Genomic DNA, 7,232 nt, shown 5'->3' on the forward strand with positions numbered 1-7,232 from the left:
CTACCAAAACTTTGGCAGAAAATCATAGATTTGGGAGGTGATTACTGCCCGCACCAAAGGTACTGGTTTCATGTTTTCTCCCTAACTTTAATGAAAACATTAACCAGATATTAATCCATTTAAGTTTTTAAGGGAGACTGGGTTTTATTCCTTAATTTGAAGTGGTTGTAAAGCGTTTTAATGTACTTTAATAATTAGAGATTTTACTTGGCTTTATATTTTATTTGATCTTGTGAATTTTATGCATCCCTTCACATCACGGTTTTACTACGAGCCGTTTCATTATTTTGTTGCTTTTATGTTGTTTCGCATTTTTCTCATTACATAATGCATTTTCAACATGTGTTAGCTGATTTTTATAATTCCATACCATTTCTAAAGGAGAGAATAGATTATCATGCTTTTGGCCCATTATAGTCATATGCCAAAATATCCAATCATAATTCTAGACGGAGTGCACTGGAGTCCTAAATAAGTATGCTCCACTTCTATGTAACTGAACAATAATTTCAGTAGAAATATGGTCTCGAAAATTTTATTTTTAGCAATAAAATTATATTAAAAATTGCTTATTAAATTTTAATTCATCTCTGTACATTTCAGTGCTGGTTTAAGCTCATTTCCGGCGCTGTGCGCAGAGGATCTAGAGGGGGCCCTTGGCACTGGCAGATCCAAGGAGGAGCGATAACAAATGAAACAAAATTTTAATTTTTATTGTAAAAGTATATATAAAAATAAACAGTATTCTTAAAAAAAAAATAAAATAATTATACCAGCATTTGCTATGACTACACATAAAGCACAAGGATAATCATTTAAAAAAGTGTAGGTATATACTTAGCTGAACCTTTTGTCACATTAAGTAGAGTAAGAAATAGATACAATTTAAAAATCGCATTGCCCGTAGATTCAAAAGAACATATTACAAATGTAGTTTACAAGGAGTTATTGTAACCAGATTAAAGGAAGCAATATTTTTATGAAATATATATACTTAAAAAAAAACTTTTAAAGATGAATACTATAAAATCCATTCTCAGAACGGGTAGCTCTGCTAGTACTACTACTAATAATTTACCTTATTCACTACTATCTGATATCCTGCAAAACAGTACAGTAATATATCGTTTTGTTTTTCTGGCAGTCCACACACCATTATTTATTTATAATGTTTGTGTCGTGTTACATATTTGGTAAGGTACTGTCTGTAGTCTAATTCATCTGCCTGCTTCCTGATGTAAGACTCATTATAGTTGTCATCCCACTTTTACCACTCAGAGCCGCAAATTTGATATAGACAGACAATATGGACATGGATGTGCAGGTGAGAGGCGCGGATTATTTCCACAAAACTATTTATAGTTTTTCTATCGAAATTTATAACCAAAAATTCTGGTTGGGTCCAGCTTATCTGAGCTATTTTATATTATTATTATAACTACTTAGTTTTTAAATTATTAATGATTCTCATAGCCATTTTATTTATTTATTTACTTTTGTCCCTCTTTCCTGATGGTCTTGCATAGGGCTCCGGCATTTTAGAAACTAAACCCTGGTCATAAAAGACAAAAAACAAAAACATAGTACCAAAATGTATCAGATTTTGCAGATGAATTAAGGCTGTTTTCCCCAATATTTCAATAAATTATAGCAGCTGTCTAACTATACTACATTACAAATATGAAAATAATTTGGGAAACTTTTCCTCCGGTGCGTATCAGTGCATCCCAATACATAAAGCCTCAGAAGAATGCAGTTTTGTGAAGCCAATAAAAAAATATTCACGATTTTCAACAAATGATGGAAAACTAACAGTTCTTTCAAAAAATAATAGCATAGGAAAATGAGTAGTTAGTTAAGGCATTTTCTGCTCTAAAAACAAGAAAATTAATTAATTTAGGGGGGAAATTATTCAAAGAGAAAGGAAAGAAATAAAAGGGAAAATTATGTAGCATTTGTGAATGAACAAGACAGATTTTAATGCAAATTGATCAAAAGCATGTATTGTGATTTGCTAGATTATACAGAAAGTATGCCAGACATTTTGAGATTTATTAATTGCTACAAATATTTTCCATTAGATGCTATTTCACTACTTTGTTGTAGAACAGCAATTTGCAACTGGAAAGCAGGGAAATGTGATTAGTTGCAGCTTTTCAGCCACATAGCAGCAAGCCATCACTGTACCTTTTACACGAATTAGATGACTGGCTATTAATATCATATTGATCACCAATACGACATTCGACAGTTGCAACAGGATTCACTTTTTCTTCATAACTAGACTCGGACATTCGACTATTGTTTAGTACGACAAAAATTATTCCTTAGTTAATAATGTCCTGAGCCATTCATTTCATTACAACAAGAATCTTAGCATCTTCACATCAATCCAATCTCTCTTATCAGAACAGCTGTTATCAAAGGGTTTTCAAAGATCCACAGCAAATCACATCCAAGCACAATCTTAAAAAAACTGTCTTCACTTAAAATGGAATATCTGCAATTCCTTGTCAGAATGTCAAAAAAAAAAAAAAAAAAAAAAAAGCATTATGTAATTTTCAAAACATATTATAATTATGAAATAAATCTTACCATTTCTTTTATGTCTTGAAATGTAGTGTTTCCCTTGTGCTACTTTAATTGAAAGTAGTGATTACACATTTCCATTTTTTGTTTTCACCCCATGCAAAAACTAACATATTTTTTTGTCTATCATCCTATCTGTTAAACTCAATTCCTTCAAAAATTTCGGTACTGTTCTGTTATCAGGATCAGATTCAGAAATGTATGTATGGATGTATGTGTTCATGTATGCATATATATATATGTACACATGAATGTACGTGTGTATACATGTACATTTCTGAATCCAGTCCCGGTAACAGAACAGTACCAAAATTTCATTATAAAACACAGTTGTTACTAATAAATGCACAGGTGTAACCAGGGATAAATAGAAGGGCTAGGTCATTCCTTTGTTCGACTCCTCGCCGACGTGAGCCTCATGGAGGGGGGGAACCAGAAGTAATCTGACGTGTCTCTGTTGCACCTGCTCTGATTTCGCGCCTTTAAAACTGTAGTTTCATTCATTTGCGAGACGATTTTCTGGAGATCGCATATCCCAAATTAATGTTAATCATACATATTTGTTTTCTAATAATGCAAATATTTAAAATAATTTGTGTGTGTATATATATATATATATATAGTTTTAGTCAGTTTTCCTTTTAAATTCCATATTTAAAGTATCCTTTATGTAATATGGCTTCTTGTGCTGTAGCAACGTGCCGTAACACTTATAGAAATACGAAAGAAAGAGGTATTGTATTTCATTCTTTCCCAAAGGATAATTTGCTTTTGACGAAAGAATGGATACATAAATGTCGAAGACAAGATTCTATTAATGTGAAACACGCAAGAATTTGCAGCGAACATTTTCTGTGCAGTGATTATGAAGATGACATGAGAAATCGCTTGCTTGGATTGCCGCAAAAGAAACTGTTGAAATGCAATGCTGTGTCGAAAGTAAATTTATCGTGTGCAGTAAACGAAATAACACAAAGAAATGAGACATTTGAAAAGAAAACTAATGCAGAGTGCTTTTGAAAGACTACACGAATTAAGCCCAAAGAAAATTTATTTTGAGGCCGAGAACGAAATTGAAGCTGACAATAATAAATCAAATGTGAATGATTTTGAAATAAAACTCACAAGTGACAATGCCCTATGTGACAATATCCCTGAGTGCCCAAAGTGTAAAGATAAACAAGAATGTATTGATAATTTGAAGAACAAAATAATATCCTTAGAAAATTGTAATAAAATATTGAAAAATAGAGAAAAGAAAAATTTTAGAATGTTTGCTCAGCGACAAAGAAGGTGGACGACATCTAGAAAGAAATTTGTATCGGAAATTCAGAAATTAAAATCCCAAACAGCGAAATTTAGGAAAAAACAGAACAGATCGGAGAATTTGGAAAAACGTCTAAAGCATATTTTTACAAAGACGCAGATTAACGCATTGCTAGAAAAGAAGGAAAAAATCAGGTGGACTAATGAAGATATTTCACGTTGCATTGTCATAAGAGCTCTGTCATCTAAAAGCTACGATTTTTGGAAAGAAAAAATGGGAATTCCTTTACCTAGCACTAGCACATTAAAGAGATGGTGCGCTGAATTTTCATGTAGTCCAGGAATTCAGAGTGATGTTCTAGCTGTAATGAAGGAAAGATGCCAATATTTGAATTCTGTAGAAAAAAATATGTGTTCTCAGTTTCGACGAAATGCACATAGATTCTAAACTCTGCTATGACTCTAAACTGGACCAAATTCTCGGTCCTTTTCAAAAAGTGCACTTTGTTTTAATCAGAGGTCTCATTTCGCAGTGGAAACAACCAATATTTTTTGATTTTAACACTCCAATGAAGAAAGAACTTCTTTTTTCACTCATAAGACATATTCAATCATCTGGAGTAGAAGTGAAAGCAATAGTGTCTGATTTAAGAGGATCTACTACTTTGTGGAAAGAGTTACAGATTTCGATTAATAGTTCTCAGTTTCCAAATCCAGTATTCCAAACGAAAAAAATATGGGTTTTTGCAGATTTAGCGCACTGCCTCAAATTACTGAGAAACCATTTTTAGATAAAGGATTTGTTTTAGAAGATGGAACTGTTTTAAATGTTGATATTATTAAAGAGGTTTTAAATAAAGATTCAGGAGAAATTAAATTGTGTCACAAACTAAAACCAAATTATTTAATGGTCAAGGGAAACGAGAGACAAAAAGTCGCTCCAGCTTTTATTGTATCCTCTGTTACTGTTTCGATTTTGTGTTAGCTTAGCATTCTTGATAAAATATATATAAAGTATGATATTAAAGTAATTGGCATAAGAAGACCTGCCCCCTAACCCCCACTTTTGAAAAATTAAATAATTATTTTAGGTACTGTGAGCAAAGTTGTTTTGTCTATATTAAGATAAGAATCTTACATGTATTTATTTAAATGAAATATTGATGTAAGCCTAAGTTACAAAATTATTTAAAAAAAATATATGTTATTATATTGAATCAGGATAAAAATATGCCAATGTAAAATTTACAATTAGGCTGAAACTCAAACTTAGATTAGCAGAAATTTTGCCATATATAACCATACATGTTTAAAACTATGCCAATTTAAGGTTGTTTTTTGATTAATTTTAAATAGCTGTTATTATAGTTATCTTAGAAGCAGTAGTACAGTTCTCTTAGTTAACATGCAGATAAAGAAATGATTAAAAGCAAACAGGCATTTAAAGAAAAAAAAAATCCCTGCAAATAAAAACAGGAACTTTATGCTAAGAGTAGCGCACTTTATCTCTTATTTTAAAATTGAGTAAGTACTATTAAATTTTGTAATGTTCAGTGTAAAATGCATACTGCAGTAACATTGTCTCTTCCAAATTATAGCTATCTTTCACACACAGCTCATTTTAAACGCTGGTTCTTCAAATTTAAAACGCTAATTTCTATGTTGTCAATTGCATCTCCGCGCTCGGTGGCATCATTGCTACGTCATCACTCCTCACTGCATGTTTCAGGGGGAAACGCTCTATGAGCTAGCCCTTCTCTTTAGTCCTGGGTGTAACTGATGTTTGACAAATACCATTATATTAAAAAAAAAAATATTTTTATTTCATATAATAATCAACAGATGATAAAATAACAGTCAAGAAAAACTATAATAAAGCAAAACTGAGCATAGGTGAACTTGCTATCCTAAGGAGGGTCCAGACACCAGACATAGAACTAAGATGTCCTAATTTTCACAAAAGGGAATCTGAAAATATCCTAAAAGCACATATTTTTTTAAAGCTATCCAAATGTACTACATAGACAATCATAAAAACAAGTGCCATTGGGATTTCATGAAATATGGTCAAAACTATATTGAAATCTACGTAAATTAATTTACATTTACATAATAAAAAAATACATAATACAATAATAAGAAAGTGTCAGCAGAGATTTTAATGGCTAACAAAGAAAAAGAAATTGATTATAAAAAAAGTCCATCCTGAAACAAAAATTTAAACTAATTTTAGGAGACTATTTAAAATCATTAACATTAGAAACAGTCCCAACACTGACAGACATCAAGGCCTAAATATGAAATCGAAACAAGATTCATCACAGCAAGTTAATTATTAAATTTCAATATATAAAATTTTGAATGTATCAAATTGTAGGGTTTTTCTTAATTTGCATAAAGTATTTATTTTAAGTTTTCCTGTTCTCAACTTCTCAAATTTCCCCTTACATTCTCTCGCCAGGACGTAAATTTAAAATTAAGTGAAGTGCTTTTTAAACGTGTGATTATATCAGTTTATTCAGAGCGTGTTTCGCTAGCCTAGCACACATCTCATAATTTCGCGGTCACTCGAGTAAGCCTTTTGGCCTTATCAGTTTAGTATCACGCCGGTTAGAGTTCTGCGAGTCCATCTCTTAGGAGTAAATTTGAAGTGCGTTCTTGCACTCATTTATTTTTTTAGATTTTGGAGGCAATAAAGGTTACTACCTAGGACTTTGGTAATAATGTGAGAAGCACTCAGTTCCGATTACGCATTATTTTGTGTGAGGGAAATGAGAGATCATGAGATATGTCATGTGACATTAATGGACGAATTACAGTTGTTTAATCGGAAAAGGGGGGAAATCTGGAAATTTCGTATTTAGCTGTACTCTGAGTTATGTGAAACGTGACATTAATGGACAAATTACAGTTCTTTAATCAGAAAAGGGGGTTAATTTGGAAGAGCTTCATTGTGTGTTGTGTAAAATAGTGTTGATTAATTTTCGGATTGCATGGCGCTATGTAAAGTGAATTCCAAATTTTTAATGTGTTTATCTGATGATAATAATAAGTTGAGATTGTGTGAAAGGCAGGATATTACAAGTTTAAATGGCGGTGCAAGAAATATGGTCAAAATGGACATTTTGTGAAAAGGAGTGTAAGGAAGGGTACGTGGTTTGCTGAAAGTAGTTTGAGTATAGGTGAAATTTTATTAATTTCTTATTACTTGGTGAATAGACTTCGAGTTGACTACTGGATTTAGGATTTAGAAATTAGCAGTAGTACTGCAGCGACGTAATGAAGATTCTAAAGAAGATTAGGTAAGTTAGTATTTTTAATCATTTGAGGATATTATTTTTATGCATTGTTCTAAATGTAAGGAGTAAATAAATTAA

This window comes from Stegodyphus dumicola, chromosome 10, assembly GCF_044657685.1.
Source record: "Stegodyphus dumicola isolate Sdum_Otavi_A_Nest chromosome 10, ASM4465768v1".
Lineage (NCBI taxonomy): Eukaryota > Metazoa > Arthropoda > Arachnida > Araneae > Eresidae > Stegodyphus > Stegodyphus dumicola.